Source organism: Microtus oregoni, unplaced genomic scaffold (genome assembly GCF_018167655.1).
Source record: "Microtus oregoni isolate MIOR12 unplaced genomic scaffold, Mior012 000026F_ref0000081, whole genome shotgun sequence".
Lineage (NCBI taxonomy): Eukaryota > Metazoa > Chordata > Mammalia > Rodentia > Cricetidae > Microtus > Microtus oregoni.
In genome coordinates, this window is record NW_024543085.1 from 1,193,253 (window position 1) to 1,213,321 (window position 20,069).

Consider the following 20,069-nt stretch of genomic DNA (forward strand, 5'->3'; position numbering starts at 1 on the left):
CACAAGCACGCCTAACAGCAGCCTTTGAAGTCTCCAAAAGGAGGATGGGGCCCCACAGCAACGATTTCTCCAGGAATATGATAACATCACTAACTGAAAAACACCACCTAAAGATTGGTTTTGGACTCCAAACTGCTTAGAATAATTTCAAAATGGCTAGCTGAGATGATCTAGCCCCACAGACTACTCTAGCCAGGACCTGAGACAAGCCCTTCACTTCCCTACTATGCAGAGACTGGACAACAAATGATAAAGCTACCTCTTCCAGGACTTGACAATTAGCCCCAATTTTTCTTTTCAGGATCCCCTAAAGATGCCATTGTCCCCTACACAGCAAGAAGTAATTTTAAGAATATGATACCAATACTCTCAAAAGATGGGTTGGGTGGTTTTATGTCATTCAATGGTCCATAGATAATTTGTTATTGTTTAAGGGAATGGTTATATATTAGTGGTTAAGGTCAGGAGGAAAGTTGAACAAAAGAAAATAGATTCAAAATTCTTGTTTTGAAAAAAGGGGGATAGAGATATGATAGGATAGAAGGGTAGATTATTTAATCCATTTGAAAGAATTAAAAATATAAATAATACAAGTTACCCAAGCATACTAAAAATATTTATAGTAATAAATTATAGTAGGTAAAAGACACCAGAAGGGATATTGGACTGGGATACGTGATGAGGGTGAATTATGAATAGGAGAAAAATGTGAACCTGGCTTATGTGAGATAAAAGGTAAGAGGGAGGAGGGGGAAGATGTTAGAAAAAGTGAGAGAGCCAGAAGGGAGGTAGGACACGAAAGAAAGAGGGAAACAGAAACTGTGGCAGTATGCATAGGACATGCATGGGTCTGAGCCAAATGGGGTCCTAGCACTGAGAGGAAGAGTGGAGACAAGCTTCCATTCCTCACCCAGAAGCTATCTCCAATAGATAACAACTTCCAAATGCAAAATTAGTTCTCTCTAGTGAAGTCTCCCAAGAATGCAAATCACTATCAGTTGCAGGCCTAATGCCCAACAATAAATAGATAGCCAACACAAAATTAATTCAGTGACGTCTTTGTCTCATAATATTTTGTCATTGCGTTATTATTTTTTAATCTTAGAGGTCCTTTTCATTTATCTATGTTTCTTATGCTTTTGCTTAGGTGAATTCCCTTCTGTCTGTTTTATCCTATTCTAGTTTGTTTGTTTTTGTTTTATCTTCTTTTACTATAATTCTGTAGAAAAGGAGTGAAGCTGATGGGAGGCAAAGTGTGAAGGGTCTTGGAGCAGTTATGAAAAGGGAAACAATGGTCAGAATATAGTATATGAAAAAAATTCAATAAAAGAAATATTGAGAAAAAAGAGATAAAGTGGGGCACAGCATGTTAATAAAGGGAATTCTTTGAGAGGATGTAATATTGTAAACATTTACAGAATTTTGAAACATGAGACAAATTCTAAAAGGAATAAAAGTCTCCTAAATTCTGACACAGTGATTATTGGTATGGTAGTTTGAATGTACAATCAATGTCTATGAAACTTACAAGATTTCATGTTTTTATAAAAATAAAAGAATGACTGATAATTTAGTGAGTTTAAAGTACAACACAGCAAGCTTAAATAGGGAAGAAAGGAAGAAAACAGTTAAAGGAAGAAATTTAGATAGAAAAGTAGGAAACACAGTCATAAAGGAGATACCCAACCAAGCCAAAAAGTGATACGCAATACAAGGTGATAAACCTGACACAAGCGGAAGAAACCGTCAGGAATGAAAGAGCGACGGAACAACCCGACACATGCAGAAGAAACCGTCAGGAATGAAAGAGCGACGGAACAACCCGACACATGCAGAAGAAACCGTCAGGAATGAAAGAGCGACGGAACAACCCGACACATGCAGAAGAAACCGTCAGGAATGAAAGAGCGACGGAACAACCCGACACATGCAGAAGAAACCGTCAGGAATGAAAGAGCGACGGAACAACCCGACACATGCAGAAGAAACCGTCAGGAATGAAAGAGCGACGGAACAACTTCCCCGATGCTGCAGCAAAATTACGGTGAACCAGAGGCTATTGCAACCAACCTTACCTGGATGCACTGTGAGAAGTGAGCGGAAACACGTGACTTACCAAAACTGACTCGAGAGTCAGGGAAAGGACTCCCACTGCCAGGGTAAGGTCGTGAATCACAGAGGTCACTGATGTTCCCACTAGAGTGACAAGAAACAAGATTCACGTGTTTGGAAAGCTTAGACTCTGAGCTTGTGTAGCTGAAGTCAGCAGACATGGCAGGAGTGTGTTCAAGTGCGGGGATGGAAAGGTCTCTACCCAGCTGAACTGGGGACAATTTGCCAGTTCTGGTTTCAAACTGAGGACAAGACAGGACGAGTTGGAGGATGACAAATCGGCGGAACTTTTACCAGCAACGTGGAAGGATGCAGTAGGTTGGAGTCTACAGCAGCTCCAAAATCTTAGCCAGTTTTAGACATTAAAAATTAAACTGCATGGATGTCATAACTCATGCCAACACAATGGCTGGCCTTAAATCCTGCAAACGCAAATGTTGGTGAAAGCATAGAGTAAGTGTGGTTTTGGAAAGTGTTTGTGGAAATGCAAATTGCTTTACCTAATCAGAAAAACAGTTTAAATATTTTCATGAAATTAAGTGTATACTCGCCTCCTAAGTCAACAATTTCAGTTAAAACAGAAAGACTGAAAGTGCTGATTCAGCAACAAGAGAGCGTTCTCACACATGAGAGAGTGTTTAGGTTTTAACAAATAAAGCTTGCCTGAAGATCAGAGTGCAGAGCTAAGTCACTAGAGGCCAGGGAGTGGTGGCACACACCTTTAATCCTAGGACTTGGGAGGCAGAGGCACATCTCTGTTAGCTCAAAGTCACCCTGGGCTACATAAAATTGAATCTGTCTAAAAGAGAAACAGAGCTCACACAAAGGTGACCCCAGCACTTGGGAATACATAACTTTAATTTCAGCAACAGGGAGGTGGAGCCAGGAGTGATACGGCTGGGTGGAAGGAGGGTTGTAAGGCAGAAGGAGACAGGAACTCAGTGCAGTCTGAGTTTGGGTGGAGACAGTTGCAGGCAGAGGACAAAGTCTCAGATGTCTGAGGACAAGATCGTCCCTTCAGACTGACCATTGGTTGAGGTAAAAGGTCTCACTAGCGGCTGGCTGCACTGTCTCTTTGAGCCTTCAGCAATCACCCCAATATCTGACTCCAGGTTTTTATTATTAAGACCAACAGGCAACTAGGGCACTGACACAGAGAACACACTGTATGAGTGTATTTCCATGAAGTCAAGGGCAGGCAAAGGCAATTTAAAGCGTCGTTTCTGCTTAGGGGTGTGCTTTCTGGGAATGGGAACAAGGAACGTGGGAAGCTACTTAAATGACTGTGTGGAACTATATCATGGGGAGAAGCCCCTGTCACATAAATCACCCTTCACTCAAGAAGCCGATGATGCCTCTAAAATACATGATGGAGTAAACAGATGACAGAGACACAACACAGGCTGCTCCAACATCGAAGGTAATGATGAGTTCAAGTCAAGGTTTCAAGTCTTCATTTTATCATACAGTCAGTACTTCTCAACAGATTTCAGGACTAGCTTCAACTTGCTTATTCCACTCACACTTCTGAATATTGTTTTCCTTGACTTCTCTAAAACTTTACCTCAACCTTGTCTACTTGTGGATATAGTGCAGTGGTAGACCTGGGGTTAGACTTCCAGTTCATGAAAACAAACCCCAACTGAAGGAATTGAATCAGTATCTACCCTCCCATTAATACAGCTCCGTAGACAAGAGTAAGTACAAACCCCTCGCTAGGCACCAGATTGCAACCTGAAACTACATTGCATCCATATTTGTGCAGTTTGTTAGGTGACAAACTTGCTTCTAACCAATATTCTTAGATATATCTTGTGGATTATTTGTGCGCTCTCTCTTTCCGTTCTCTCTTTCTTTCTGTGCTGTGGTTGTGTCCAAACATTTCCTTTCATGGTGAAAGTCTAATAGAAAGATTCACGTCTCACTTGCAGACTTTGAAGTGGAATAAACTTCCTGAATAATGAGACTAATTTCAGTGGAGAGAACTCTTACACTATGAATTTAAGCTGCCTGAAATTACAACCCCAGCACATCAGGAAGTCTTTTGACAATGCCCACTGGTCCTTGCTGTCCATTGTTTCACTAACATTCTTAGTCAGCATACAAAACACTGTTTTTAATATAGTATTTAAATATTTTACTTGTGCGTTAAATGTGTGTGCATGCATGCCTATGCAAGCATTCATGTGTGTGTGTGTGCGTGTGTGTGTGTGTATGTTTGTGTGTGTGTAAGAGCGTGTGTGCATATGCCTGCGCTTGTGTGGTTCAAGACATTGGGAGTCCTGTTCCACTGCTATCGATTTTATTCCTTTGAGTGAAGTTTTCTTATCCGGACTGCAGGTCAGCGGCAACCAGCAAACCAACCATCTCCCAGTTTCCATCCCACAGTGCTCTTGGGTTACAGGCAAGCTTAGGATTCCAACTCAAATTCTTACACTTGCACACACAGCAAGTGTTGTCCTCATACACAGAGACATCTCTTCAGCCTTATATTAGGATGTTGTCATGTATTCTGTTCGACTTTAAATTGCAAAAAAGCATACAGAAAAGTGTTTTATTTATATCTCATTGTCTTATCGAACCCATGGTTCCCTGGCTGCACACAGACAAGGACAGTCCAACCCATAATTATAACCATACATAAAACACCATGAGTGTGTGTGTATGCTGTGTGTGTGCACACTCGTGTGTACATCTAATTTATTTGTGGTGGATGGCATGGTTCTCAAACATGAACCTTGTGGATGACCTCTGTCACAATGTCAGTGTTCTGCTCACTGTGTAGGGGACTGCAAGCGACAACTCCCTCATACACACCTCCAATAGCATTTGCAGGGCTGGTGCCCATCACTCTAGAAGTCCTAGAATTACATTCCAAATGACTATGCTCTTTCTGCCAGAAGCCTGCTCGATGCTATTGCCTTCCCCTTTAGAGGTCCTTGCAGTAACTTTTATCACTTGGTTGACCTTGTTTTACGGCAACATTCTACTTTTTCTTTCCTGACAGAGGTGCAAAATTCATTATGCATTCTGTTTCCAACCTAAGCTTCATACATATAAATAACCTGGCAGGTGCACTATTTTCTATGAATCCGTAACATTCCAGTAGATTTAGTATTGGCGAGACCAGAAAAGGGAGATTCTGAAGGACACTGGCCATCGGGGATACATACTATCCTGTCTGTGCACAGCAGCCCACCTTGGCCTCCTCCAACTTCCCTGCACTTGTACCTTTCCAATACTGCTCGACTAATGATTCGTAGGGCAACATAGATCTTAAGAGCATCAATTTCCACACCTTTTGACTTCACCTTTGTGCATGAAAGACTTTGGGACACACAGAAATGACCCAGACATGATACAAGGGCTGTGTGAATGTCAGAGAACTGCCATCTCCATTCTGTCACTGCTTCCTCCTGTACAGTTGATGTGACTTCTGTGCAAGGAAGAAAGGGTCAGGAAATGACTGTGCCTTTACTGATTGCAACTGTCTGACACCTGATCCCACTGACCACTAGTTACTCCCATATATAAGCAAAGCCTCATGCACTCACAGGCAACTGTCCAGCTCTGAGCTCAACTACTACCTGCTTTCTCTGCTCTGTCCGGGCCGCCTCTGCTGCCCTCTCACTGCTGAGACACAGAGTGAGCCCTGATGGCCATCCAGCTGCCTGCTGTGCCCAGGCTCCGGAGTACAGGCCCAAGGTTGTGGTGCCACACATTATCAGGACACCAGGAGTCTCCTAAATGTAATCAGTGAATGCCTTTCATAGTTATACACATGTGGTCTCCACCCCTTTGGGGGTAGTGACATAAAAGTACAGGGTGGAGTCATGAGTTAGGTGACTTATCTGTGCTTGAGCTGCATGCCATAAACATATCAGAGTATAAAGTTGAGTCTCTACGTCAGAGTTGGAGGCATGGAGATCTAGGCTGGAATATTTGGTTGAGAAAGTAAGCAAATAAAATTAAAAGGGTGAATTTACACTGTTTTCACTCCTAGCTAATGCAACTGAACAGATTTCACTTTCCACACTGTTTCCTCCTGAGCAGTGGCTCTCAGCCTTCCTAATGCTGTGACCCTTTAACACAGTTACTCATGTTGTGGTGACCCCCAACCATAAAATCATTTTCATTGCTACTTTGTAGCTGTAATTGTGTTACCAAAGAGGCCACTTCAGGAGAGTTCTCTAGGGGACAAACATCTCTCTACATGCCGCTGTAGTAAGAGTTTCTTCAGATGCCCTGTGTTTATAAAAGAAAGGTGCAGCGGGATCACACAGATATAAAATCCCAACACACACTTAGGATGCGTGGGGTTGACTGTATGTGGTCAGCTTTTCTGCAGGATCACACAGATATAAAATCCCGACACACACTTAGAATGAGTGGGGTTGCCTGTATTGTCAGCTTTTCTAAAGAAGGTCATAACTCAGCAACACATTCCCCTTGAGTGACATCATCAGTTACTTTGGGGGAAAATCAGACATAAGCCTCCTACTCCCACCAGGGACACCCCTATTCCAAACTTACGAGAGGAAGCACTAGCAAATCAGGCCCTCCAGTCTCTCTCAGATCTGACATTACTCTCCAAAAGGCTGTCAAGAGCTCCATGTCTAAACTTCCTGTCCTTAGAGTGACTTGGGGGCTGTGTATTTCAAAAATGTAAGCATTAAAACATTTATTATTTTTCCTTCTGAAGATGCTGCTTTTCTTTGGGAGACATTAGTAGAAGTGTCCCTGATTTCCAACTGCATCTCAACAGAAGGCTGTGACTAATATAAAGCAGACTCCTTTCTCAACGCAGCAGGGTCCAGACGATCTGGGTTCCGAATCTTATTAGTTTTGTTTAAAAGCGCATTTAAACTTTCTAGCCACAAAGCACATTTCTGCCTGTTCAATAAGCGGTTGCTATAGACACCAATAATAACAACAATAACAGGAGAGATTTTGTACTTACCAAAACGTTCAAATTTCTTCTATGTTTAAAAAAACAGTGAAAAACTGTCCATATTGGTGAAGCAAATGTCTGGTGTCTGTATTTCCTTCCTCCTGAGAAGTCAGAGAAAAACACCCTGACTTAGTCTTGATGAAAGCTTAACCATATAGTACTTCTGCTTTGGTACCAGCTCAAGCCGGCTGAAAAGTACCAGGGTGTGTCTGACGCTGACAGGGCTTAAGGAAGTGGGAAAAAAAATAAAGCTGTCTCCATGGCAGTTTCGATTCTCTGATGTGAGAAGACCTTTTCCTGAAATGCTTTGTGTGTTTGGTTTCTCTCTAGTAGCCACTATGCCACCTTCTGGTTGGTTTGGGTAAAGCCCAAAGACTTAAAAATCTCAATTTTTAAGGACTGACAAGGGAGCCCAGATGCCTACATGCAAACTATGAGTGATTCTGTTCAACTGAACCCCTGGGAATACCAGTGTTCTTTTATTTATCATATTCAATATTGTTTTATGATATGTTCTGTTGCTATAACTGGATGCCACAGACTAGTGATCCATAAACTAAAGAAATGTGTTCCTTATGAGTTTTGGAGGCTAGGAAGTCCCAGGCGAAGAAGCTGCACCTGGGGGGCAACTTCTGGCTGCCTGGGATCTCTATGTTCCCAGGTAGACAGAGCAGTACTGGCAGAGGTGGAGCAGGCTTGCTCCTTTGGGTCTCTCTTCCTCATCTAATGAAGCTACTACAGATACCATGAGGGTTAAGTGCCCTCATCATCACATATAATCCTAATTATCTCCAAAGGCTCCATTGCAAGATACCATTAACTTAGGTCCTGAGGAATCAACTTTAAACACAAATTTTAAGAAGTTACAGATTATAGCACTGAATGCATATCAATTTCAAAGAAACCAAGATTTTCATAACAATGCTAACATGTCACTAGATCACTTTGTTTTTGTCATTAGTGTTTGTACTAAATGAGCCAATCAAAGAGCAGTGCTACAAGGAAAGTTTGACACACACACACACACACACACACACACATATACATACACACATATGTGATTAGTAGATGTTAAATGATTGTTTTGACTACTTCAGATTGTCTAAAAGTATCACTTGGAAAATTCAAAGAAACTTATTAATGGAGAAATATTCATTATTTTTGAGAAAAGACAGCACAAGCTCTGCACACATAGATAGTCCCTAGCTCAGCTGCAGTCTGATTCTCCATGTCCTACATCCAAATGTGTGCTGTCTTCAACAATAGGGTCTTTCCCTCTAGTTCCCATGGGCAACCAGGAGAAATAGCAAGAAGACAAATATAATATGTACTCACTGGTAATTTGCTTTTAGACATAAAACAAAGAAAAACCAGTCTACAGTCCCCAACCCAAGAGATCCGAGACAACAAAGGCGACCTTAAGAGAGACATTCATAGATCTACATATGAAGGAGATAAAGACAAGGTCTTCTGATTCAATTGCAAGTGTGAGGATCATGCGAAAGAGTAGGACAGTAGGGAAGATAGGAGGGGAGCAGAGAAAAATGTATAGCTCAATAAAAAGCAATAAAGATAAGAAAAGAAAGGGTTAATGTAAAAGGCCACCACCTTAAGATATGACAGCACATGAGAACAAACAAAACCACAATGATTTCCAAATCGTAGATATGACCGGGGTTTCCTGTGCTGGCTAATTTGAGCAAGGCATCCTTTCTTATCAATCAAAACATCCCTTCCAGAGGAAAGCCTTGTTCCTTGAAATTTCTTCCCAAATTAACTAACACACACCAGATACTCTAATATCGTCTATTTAATTTTATTCATTTTAAAATTTCATTTGTTTTCTTATTTATTCTTTGCATTTTAGATGTTTAGTGGTTTTGTTTTAATTTGTATCTTTCCGGAATAAGTGTGGTTATAACTGCCTTTTCTTTTTTCTGCGTTTAATCTATATTATTTTCTTTCTAATATTTCCTAATTCTAACTCATACTTTATCCATGTTCTTTTCTAGCTCTTTTCTTACTGTCAAGTGGGGATCATAGTGCCTGGTATCCATCCCAACCCCCCAGGCCTGGGAGTTCTATTGGTCTAGACTCCAAAGCCCAGCATGCCAGATCCTGACCCATCCCACACGGTGTTTAAGTGGACTCCCAAAGGAGAATCACGTGGTTGTCGGGTCTGCATGGACTCCTTGCTGTTCTGTTTCCTTGCCACACTCTAGGCGACCCAAGAGTGACATTCTTAATAAAACGATGGACATTTTGATTTGGTTTGATTTGACCTAATTGGATTTCTTGTGCTGGTGGAGCTGCCTCTTTCTTATTATTTTTACTTAACACTTACTGCTTAGTTTTTAATACTTTTAGCTCTAAAAATACTATAGTCTACTTTCAGTCAGTAGCCTAGTGCCATTCTCTTTTACTCTTACTGGGATGCATTTACAGGATCCAAGTGCCTTCTACTACAAGTTAAACTGTAAGAACTGTCTGATCTCCATATTGGTTAAAGAAGTCTACACACCCCTCTTGATAGTCATGAACTATAAAAGTCCAAGTAAAAGCTCATCAGTGAATGAAAATGAGGACATAATGGCTCCAAGGTACAGTGGAGGAGAAGCTTTTTATTGTAGATACAAGGGAGAGAACAAACAAAGGCACCTGGGAGACTCTAGAGCAGCTAGGAAAAGCTGTAATGGACTAGATATGGCCAGTCAACTGAACCAGGTAATGAGAGGAGAGAGAGGAGAGGGAGAGAGAAAGAGAGAGAGAGAGAGAGAGAGAGAGAGAGAGAGAAAGAGAGAAGAACAAGAGAGGAAGAGAAGAGGGAGGGAGGGGCAGGATAGGGGAACAGAAAAGGGAGAAGAACCAATAGCCCAAGAAAAGAACTAAGAGAAACCAAGAGAGTGGGTGGCTGAAAAGGCTGGTTTATATATGAATGAGAAAAGGAGAAGGGAAGCAAGCTCAGGGACTGGAGAGGTTCAGGGTAGGGGCTGGGGATGGAAAGTTCTGAGAGGAACTAGGACTCTGTAACAGGTACTTGTGATGCTGAGAGAGCCTGGTGGCCAGAGTCTGTCTTGATATGTTAATGGCACCTCAGCCATTTGTCCTGAGTTTCTTTGGGACTTAACTCTTAGGTCTGGGACTCAAAATGGCCAATTGGGGTGTCTATTTAAAATATCAAAATATACTCTGGATGCTTGTCCTCCTCAGGCCCTACTCACAAGTACCCATTAACATAGTATTTCCTGTTGGCATATTCTGCCCTCTACTGTAAACCTCCAGTCTCAAACTCAAAACAAATGGCTAACTCTAACAACTATATAGACTCACAGAAAATAAGACAATAAGATTAAAAAGAGCAGGAGAAGAGTAGAAATAAATATAAACACTGGAAGGCACATATATCTTAAAGTCAGGCAAAACACAACAAAGAAATACACTATACACTACACACACACACACACAGTAGGAGGAAATAAGTTACCATGATTCCTCCTTAAGTTCACAGATTCTCAATACTAGAAAAAAAATGAAGTTTCAATAAAATAATTTAAAATCCTCTTTTATAAAGGATAAGTGATCAAATAGATCAACTAAATAGATAAATGAATAAATTATGTTCAATAACTATGGGACACATTCAGAGATCAAATGTAAGAATCCACAGATGAAGAAGGGGCTAAAATGAAGAGTAGAAGCACAGAATTAGTTTAGTGAAATCATTAGAGAACATTTTTCAAGCCCACAGAAAGAAACGCAGATACACAATCTAGATGCACTTTCTGCGCAAAAGATAACACTAGAGAAGAACTTCTCTGTGACATGTCATAGTCAAGTTTTCAAAAATATAAAAAATCAAATAATATTAATGATGGAAGAGAAATATTAGTTCCCACACAAAGGCATCAGAATAAACCAGCTCTGTGATAATGAAGCCTAAATGCAAGAAGGCATGGGATGGTGTATTTCAAGATTCACAACAAGTTGCTATATCCAGCAAAATTATCTCTTAAAGTTGATGGAGGAATAAGAATTTTTCAAGACAAGCACAAATTAAGGCAACTAATGACATCCAAGCCAGCACTGCAGAAAATATTTAAAGGACTATTATACATAGAGAAATAATGAAACCAATATAATCCATAATAGAAATGCAGAAAAGAATGCATTTCATGAGAAGGTAAACCAACAAATCACTAATACAAACAGGGAAAGAAGAAAATACGTAGTAATTCAACCAAATAGAGCAAAATCATAAATAGAACAAAGACCTCGTAACAATAATCTTAAATGAAAGTTCCTTAAACCATCCAATTAAAAGAGGTAGACTAACTGGTGGACCAGGATTGAGCCAGCGACCTGACTCAGAGTTAGCAATTTTCACTCGAACCAGAGTTGGACTGAACCAGCTACCTAGGACTGAGAGGGAACAAGCTCCACTGGGAGCAGAAGCCAAGAGCAAACCCAGTCCCGGGAGCCAACCTAGAACCAGGACACTGGTGGATCAAGACGGAGCCAGTGACCAGATCCAGAATCAGCCATCTCCACCAAAACAGGTACAGGGGAGTAACTGCTGGGCGAGTGAGCCAGAGCCAGAAGCCACTGAGGGTCTGGATGTGAATCTGGGACCTTCAAGGGAGCAGATCTAAGCCAGGACCCAGGTGGGTCTGGGTGTGAGTCTAGGACCTCCCAGGAACTAGGCCTGAGCCAGGACCTCTGTGGGTGTGGGCATTGTTCTGGGATATCAAGGGGAATAGGCAGGAACCTGGAAGCTCTGCAGGTCCGAGCATGAGTCTGGGACCTCTGAGGAAGTAAACAGTACTCTGCAGGTCTGGGTATACCTGAGCCTGGGACCTCTGAGGCAGTAGACTGGAGCCAGAAACCTTTCCAAGTCCAACTCCAAGCCAGGGACTTCTGCAGAAGGGGTTCCAGACCAGGATTTATAGAAACAGGTCAAAGCTGGCAACCTAGGCCAAAGTAGAACTGAGACAGCAAACTCCAAGGGAGCAGACCAAAGCACAGGAGTGCTGAGCTATCTCCAGGAACACGGAGTAACTGGCAGGGTAATAGAACTGTGACACCAATTATACCAAGGTATAACCGGTACCAAGGAATCTGAGCTTGGGATTCACTGATACCTAGATTATTCAACAAAATCTCAGACAGCCCCAACCACACCTATTAGAGGAAAAGATAGTAGAAAAGGTAAAAGCACATGCAACACCACAAAGGCCAAACAACACCAGTAAAACTTGAAGACTCTACAACAGCAAGACCTGAACAACCAAATATGGATGAAACAGTAAAAAAAAGAACTTAAAAAATGACTTCAAGAGAATATTTGAAACTCTTAAAGAGGAAATGAGAAATTCCCTCAAAGAAATGGAGGAAAAGACAAACAAAAAATTGGAAGACATCAGCAAATCAATTAAAGAAAACCAAGAAAAAGAAATCAAACATATGAAAGAAACTATTCAGGACTTGAAAAGTGGAATAGAGACAATAAAGAAATCACAAGCCAAGGGATTATAGAAACATAAGTCCTGAGAAAACAATCAGGAACCACAAATGCAAGCATGAACAAGAGAATACAAGAGATGGAAGAGAGAATCTCAAGTGCTGAAGATATAGTAGAGGAAATAGACTTATCAGTTAAAAAAAAAACCATTAAATCTAACAAAAGTATAACCCAAAATATCCAGGAAATATGGGACACCATTAAAAGGTCAAATATAAAAATAATAGGTATAGAAGAAGGAGAAGAAGTTTAACTTAAAAGCACACAAAATTTATTTATTAAAATCATAGAAGAAAAACTTTCCTAACCTAAAAAAAGATATGCCTATGAAGATACAAGAAGCTTACAGAACACCAAATAGACTGGATCCAAAAAAAAAAAAGTTCTCTCACCACATAATAATCAAAGCACTGAACATACAGAGTAAAGAAAGAATATTAAGAGCTGCAAAGGAGCCGGGCGGTGGTGGCGCACGCCTTTAATCCCAGCACTCGGGAGGCAGAGACAGGCCGATCTCTGTGAGTGCGAGACCAGCCTGGTCTACAAGAGCTAGTTCCAGGATAGGCTCTAAAACCACAGAGAAACCCTGACTCGAACCCCCCCCCCCAAAAAAAAAACAGCTGCAAAGGAAAAGGGACAAGTAACTTATAATGGTAGACTTATCAGAATTACACCTGAGTTCTTATTGGAGACAATGAAAGCCAGAAAATTATGGTCAAGTGTTATACAGACATTAAGAGACCACAGATACCATCCCAGACTACTATACCCAGCAAAAGTTTCAATCACCATAGAAGGACAAAACAAGATATTCCATGACAAACTAGATTTAATCAATACCTAGCCACAAACCCAGCCCTACACAAAATATTAGAAGGAAAACTCCAACCCAAAGAACTTGATTACACCAACAAAAACACAACTGATGGTCTCATAGCAGCAAATCCCAAAGGAGGGAAAAATGCACAAATTAACAACACCAACAAAGAAAACTAAATTAATGGGAGATAGAAATCACTGGTCATTAATATCCCTTAATGTAAATGGACTCAACTCACCTATAAAAAGGCACAGGCTAAAAGATTGGATTGATGGAGGTGGGTCTTGTATCTATCTGTTGCTTTCATTGGTTAACTAATAAAGAAAACTGCTTGGCCTGATAGGGCAGAAAATTAGTTAGGTGGAGTAAACAGAACAGAATGCTGGGAGAAAGAAGCCGAGTCAGTCAATCGCCATGATTCTTTCACTCCAGACAGCCACAGGTTAAAATCTTTCCTGGTAAGCCAGCTCATGGGCTACACAGATTATTAGAAATGGGCTAGATCAATATGTAAGAGCTAGCCAATAAGAGGCTGGAACTAATGGGCCAGGCAGTGTTTAAAAGAATAGAGTTTCCGTGTAATTATTTCGAGGCATAAGCTAGCCATGCTGGTGGCCAGGTGCTGGGGACGCAGCCCCCTGCTCCATCTACAGGGTGGCGCCCAGCGTGGTAATAAACTCCACATAAAACCTGAGAGGGCTTAAAAAGGAGAGAGGGAGAATTTAAGACAGCTTTTTGCTGTTTCTGGGTTGTGTGCCACAAAGAAATTGCCCTGACTCAGCAGCAGGAAAAAACTGGCTGTTTTAAAATGTCGGCTTTCTGGGCTGTGCCACAATTGCAATCTCTGTCTGGCTCCTGAGGGAGACAGAGCTTTTGAATGGAGCATTTGGAGTAAAGTGCTACGGCTTGCTTGATGGCAATGTGGACTGCTGTGTGCCTGGAACTGTGTGTGGCTCAGGGCACCAAATGGCTCTGAGGCAGGAGTGGCTCAGCTCCTCCATGCTGAACTGTGCTGGTTTCAGGCAGGAACTACCATAATTGCCACAATAACAGTGCAGTTAAGGTTTAGACTGGGCAGGAAACAGGATCTACCTATCACCATATTACATATACATGGAGCAACTTAAGTTTTTAAGAAGAGCTTAACATTTTAAGGAATGCTCCTGGATAAAAAAAAATTATTACAGATTCACAATAGGACAGATTCAGACACTAAATGAATCACAATGTTGGATGGGTGTATGTAGGCGTGAGAGAGAAAAAAAATAGAGAGAGAATAAAGTTAATGCCCTTAAAAAAAGGGGGGGGTAAAGTCTTTGAAGAAACAGAATAAAGTAAAGTGATAGAGTAAAAATAAGCCACATGAAAATGGAAAATTCACAGAGAGTCTGGATTATGTACATTGTGTTTTCTTTAAAATTTTTGACTGTAAAGGAGCTAAGTACAGAGAGACAGTTCATTATATTGGCTGCCAAGTGGAACCAGAATGGATATCATAAGGGTATTATGACTTCAAAATTTGGATCTAAGGATATGATGCTTTGGAGAGGGTCTTCTTTTGTTTTCACAGAGGATGAGATCCTGTGGATTGCTTCTATCCCAATATGGTATGATAGACCACGCCCTCCTGAAAGGTTGCCATGAATACCCTCAAAATATTACTTTGCTCAACTGCCGACTGAGATGAACCTAGCAGACAGGTTATCCCATAAAAGACCTAAATAACAGCACCCCCATTCAGCAGGAAGTAGTTTGGAGAGAAAAACTACACCCATGTTCCCAAATATTGCTTATAAATGTTCTTTTACATTTAAAGGGGGATATGACATAGATATGAATAATTTGCATTGGTATGGATTTTAAGGTCAATCTTGTTATATGTATATGTATTTCTGATCTTGATTGAGGTATTGTGATTTGTAGTTCATTTTAAAAATGTAATGTACAATTAGGAAATATAGGTTGCTAATGGATAATCATCAATAATAATAAAGCTTGTAGTCATGTTAGTTATATTTTCTAGATATATAGGGCTATATTTCAGTTAGATAGGCATTCTTCATATCTTTCAAAGACTGCAGAATATGCCATTTAAATGTTTTAATAATTTAGGGCTTTTCATGACAATGAGACATGTCTGCTCCTGGCAGCACCAATCTACTTCAAGAAGAAGATGGGCATTGAAGAGGCTCCTTATGGAGTTGGTTAGTCATTTGGGCAAGAAACTGCTCTTGCCTGGACTATTGCATAAACTGGATACAGAGAACCCCCAGAGAGAGGACTGCTGAACTTGCCTAAAAGTGAGATGGTCTTTCGGGATTCCTGACTCATGAAAGAATCTGCGAGACATTCTGCAGGACACAGCAGATAGTGACTGAACTGTCTTTGAAATTTCCTGCTTCATGGAAATGTCTTCTGGATACTATGGGCCTGAAGGCCGAAGATGGATGTCCCAACAGTACAAAAGAACTTTGGGTGACTGTCCAGACAGCGAGATGTCCCTGTCATTTTAGAGCTTTGGACTTCTTGTTTGCTTAGTTAATATTATATCTTTGATGGAGTTGAAGAATGGTTAGTTATAGTTATAGTTTTCCTTAGTTATGATAAAAGATAAAATAGATATAAATTTTGTAACTGTAATTCTTACTTGATAACTGTTTTGTGATATGTAATTTTGCTATGTTAAAGTTAATGCCTTTCTTTTTTTGTTTAAACAGAAAAAGGGGAAATGATGGAGGAAGTTCATTGGTTAATTAATAAAGAAACTGCTTGGTCCTGATAGGTTAAAACATAGGTGGGTGGAGTAAACAGAACAGAATGCTGGGAGGAAGAGGAAGTGAGCTCATATTCCTTAGCTCTGCTCTCTGGGGCAGATGCGATGAAGCTCCGACCTAGGGTGGACGTAGGCTAGAATCTTCCTGGTAAGCGCACCTCAGTGCTACACACGTTAATAGAAATGGGCCAGGCAGTGTTTAAAAGAATACAGTTTGTGTGTTGTTATTTCGGGTAAAGCTAGCCGGTGGCTGGGAGCCAGGTGGCAGGAGAGCAGCCCGCAGCTCCTTCAACATTGGATATGAAATCAGAATCCATCCTTCTTCTGCATACAAGAAACACATCTCAACCTTTGGTCTAAAAAGGATGTTCCAGGACAGGCTTTAAAGCTACAGAGAAACCCTGTCTCGACCCCCCCCCCCCAATAAAAAGACATCGTCTCAGAGTAAAGGGTTGGGAAAAAAATATTCCAATCAAATGAACCTAAGAAACAAGCAGGTGTAGCTATCCTAATATCTAACAAAATAGGCTTCAAACTAAAATCAGTTAAAAGAGACAAAGGGTCATTTCATATTAGTCACAGGAAAAATCCATCAAGAGGAAATTTCAATACTGAACATCTATGCCCCAAATACAAGGGCACCCTCATATGTCAAAGAAACACTTCTAAAGATTAAATCATACATTAAATCCCACATACTAATAGTGGAAGACTTCAACACTCCCCTCTCACCACTGGATAGGTCAATCAGACAAAAACTGAACAGAGAAATAAGAGAACTAACAGATGTTATGACTAAAATGGACTTAACAGACATCTATAGAATATTTCATCTAAACAGATGCTCAGCACCTCATGGAGCATTCTCAAAAATTGAACACATACTCAGTAACAAAACAAAACTCAACAAATACAAAAAAAAATTTTGGAATAACCCAATGAACCTCCGATTACCATGCTTTAAAACTAGTAGTCAACAGCAATACTAATTCCAGAAAACCTACAAACATGTCAAAATTAAACAATACTCACCTGAATCATCAATGGGTCAAGAAAGAAATAAAGGGAGAAATTAAAGACTTCCTAAAATCAATGAAAATGACCACATAACATACCCAAATTCATGGGACACAATGAAAGCAGTGTTAAGAGGCAAGTTCATAGGACTAAACACCTACATAAAGAGGCTGGAAAAATCCCACACTCGTGAATTAACAGAACATTTGAAAACTTTAGAATAAAAAGAAGCAAGCTCACCTAAGAGAGCTAGATGGCAGGAAATAATCAAATTGAGAGCTGAAATCAACAAAATAGAAACAAAGAAAACAATACAAAGAATCAATGAGACAAAGAGTTGGTTCTTTGAGAAAATCAACAAAATAGACAAACCTTTATCCAAACTAACTAAAAGGCAGAGAGAGAATATCTAAATTAACAAAATCAGAAAGGAAAAGGGGGACATAATAACAGACACAGAGGAAATATGGAGGATCATCAGGTCATATTTTGAAAAGATATACTCCACAAAATTGGAAAACTTAAAGGAAATGGACAAGTTTCTGGATAAATGTTAATTACCAAAATTAAATCCAGACCAGATAAGCAAACAGACCTATAACTGCTGAAGAAATAGAAACAGTCATCAAAAGTCTCCCAACCAAAAAAATCCCAGGACCAGATGGTTTAAGCTCAGAATTCTACAAGACTTTCAAAGAAGAACTAATACCAATACTCCTCAAATTATTCCACACAATAGAAACAGAAGGAACATTGCCAAACTCTTTTTATGAGGCTACAACTACTCTGATATGCAAACCACAGAAAGACAATACTAAGAAAGAGAATTACAGACCAATCTCACTCATGAACACTGATGCAAAAATACTAAATAAGATACTGGCAAATCGAATACAAGAACACATCAGAACCATCATCCACCATGATCAAGTCAGCTTCATCCCAGAGATGCAGGCATGGTTCAACATAGGAAAATCTGTCAGTGTAATCTACCAGATAAACAAGTTGAAAAATAAAAATCACATGATCATCTCATTAGATACTGAAAAAGCTTTTGACAAAATAAAATATCCCTTCATGATAAAGATCTTGAAGAGATCAGGGATACAAGAACATACCTAAACATAATTAAGGCAATATACAGCAAGCCAACAACCAACATCAAACTAAATGGAGAGAAACTCCAAGCAATTCCACTGAAATCAGGAACAAGACAAGGTTGTCCACTTTCTTCATATCTATTCAATATAGTTCTTGAGGTCCTAGCTAGAACAATAAGACACCAAAAGGAGATCAAGGGCATATAAATTGGAAAAGAAGAAGTCAAACTCTCACTGTTTGCTGATGATATGATAGTTTACATAAGTGATCCCAAAAATTCTACCAAGGAACTTCTACAACCCATAAACACTTTCAGTAATGTAGCAAGACACAAGTTTAACTCAAAAAAAAAAATCACTAGCCCTCCTTTACACAGATGATAAAAGGCCTGGGGAAGAAACCAGAGAATCAACACCCTTCACAATAACCACAAATAGCATAAAATATCTCGGAGTAACTCTAAACAAACAAGTGGAACAGTTGTATGACAAGAACTTTAAATCTTTGAAGAAAGAAATTGAAGAAGACACCAGAAAGTGGAAAGATTTTCCATGCTCTTGGGTAGGCAGAATTAACATAATAAAAATGGTAATCTTACCAAAAGCAATCACAAATTCAATATAATGCCCACCAAAATCCCAGCAAAATTCTTCACAGACCTTGAAAGAATGATACTCAACTTCATACGGAAGAGCAAAAAACCCAGAATAGCCAAAACAATCCTGTACAATAAAAGAACTTCTGGAGGCATCACAATCCCTGACTTCAAACACTACTATAAAATAACAGTACTGAAAACAGCCTGGTATTGGCATAAGAACAGACAGGAGTATCAATGGAACAAAATTGAAGACCCGGATATCGATCCGCACATCTTCGAACACCCGATTTTTGACAAAGAAGCAAAAAATATCAAATGGAAAAAAGAAAGCATATCTAACAAGCAGTACTGGCATAACTGGATATCAACATGTAAAAGAATGAAAATAGACCGATATCTATCACCATGCACAAAACTCAAATCCAATGGATCAAAGACTTCAACATAATGCCAACCACACTCAATCTTATGTAAGAGAAAGTGGGAAGTCCATTTGAATGCATTGGCACAGGAAACCACTTCCTAAATATAATTCTAACAGCACAGACACTGAGAGAAACAATTAATAAATGGGACCTACTGAACTGAAAAGTTTCTGTAAATCAAAGGTCACAGTCAACAAGACAAAACGAGAGCCTACAGAATGGGAAAAGATCTTCACCAACCCCAAATCAGACAGAGGTCTGATCTTCAAAATATACAAAGAACTCAAGAAATTGATCACCAAAAGAACACATAATCCCATAAAAAAAAAAAAAAGGAGTAAAGACCTATAGCGAGAACTCTCAACAGAGGAATCTAAAATGGCTGAAAGACACTTAAGGAAATGTTCAACATTCTTAGTCATCAGAGAAATGCAAATCAAAACAACTCTGAGATTCCATCTTACACCTGTAAGAATGGCCAAGATCAAAAACTCTAATGACAACTTATGCTGGAGAGGTTGTGGGGAAAGGGGAACATGCCTGCATTGCTGGTGGGAATACAATCTGGTATAGCCCTTTTGGATGTCACTGTTGTGATTTCTCAGAAAATTAGGAAACAACCTTTCTCAAGACCCAGTAATACCACTTTTGGGTATATATCCAAAGAATACTCAATCGTGCAACAAGGACATGTTCTCAACTGTGTTCACAGCAGCTTTGTTTGTCATATCCAGAACCTGGAAATAACCTA

At 39.9% G+C, this 20,069-nt stretch overlaps 1 protein-coding gene across 2 annotated transcripts in view; it reads right to left on the reverse strand.

Annotated features, from left to right (window-relative positions):
* The window catches only part of Samd9l (sterile alpha motif domain containing 9 like), a 70,221-nt gene that overhangs the window by 35,761 nt on the left and 14,391 nt on the right, over window positions 1-20,069 (reverse strand). Inside the window, exons 2-3 of one of the 2 annotated variants that reach the window (XM_041675669.1) lie at window positions 7,073-7,164; window positions 2,117-2,196 (exon numbers count right to left, since the gene is read on the reverse strand). The gene's annotated coding sequence lies outside the window, so the exon portion shown is untranslated. Of the gene's footprint in view, window positions 1-2,116; window positions 2,197-7,072; window positions 7,229-20,069 lie in introns of those variants that run through there. The other variant, XR_005976441.1, reaches the window with a different exon arrangement.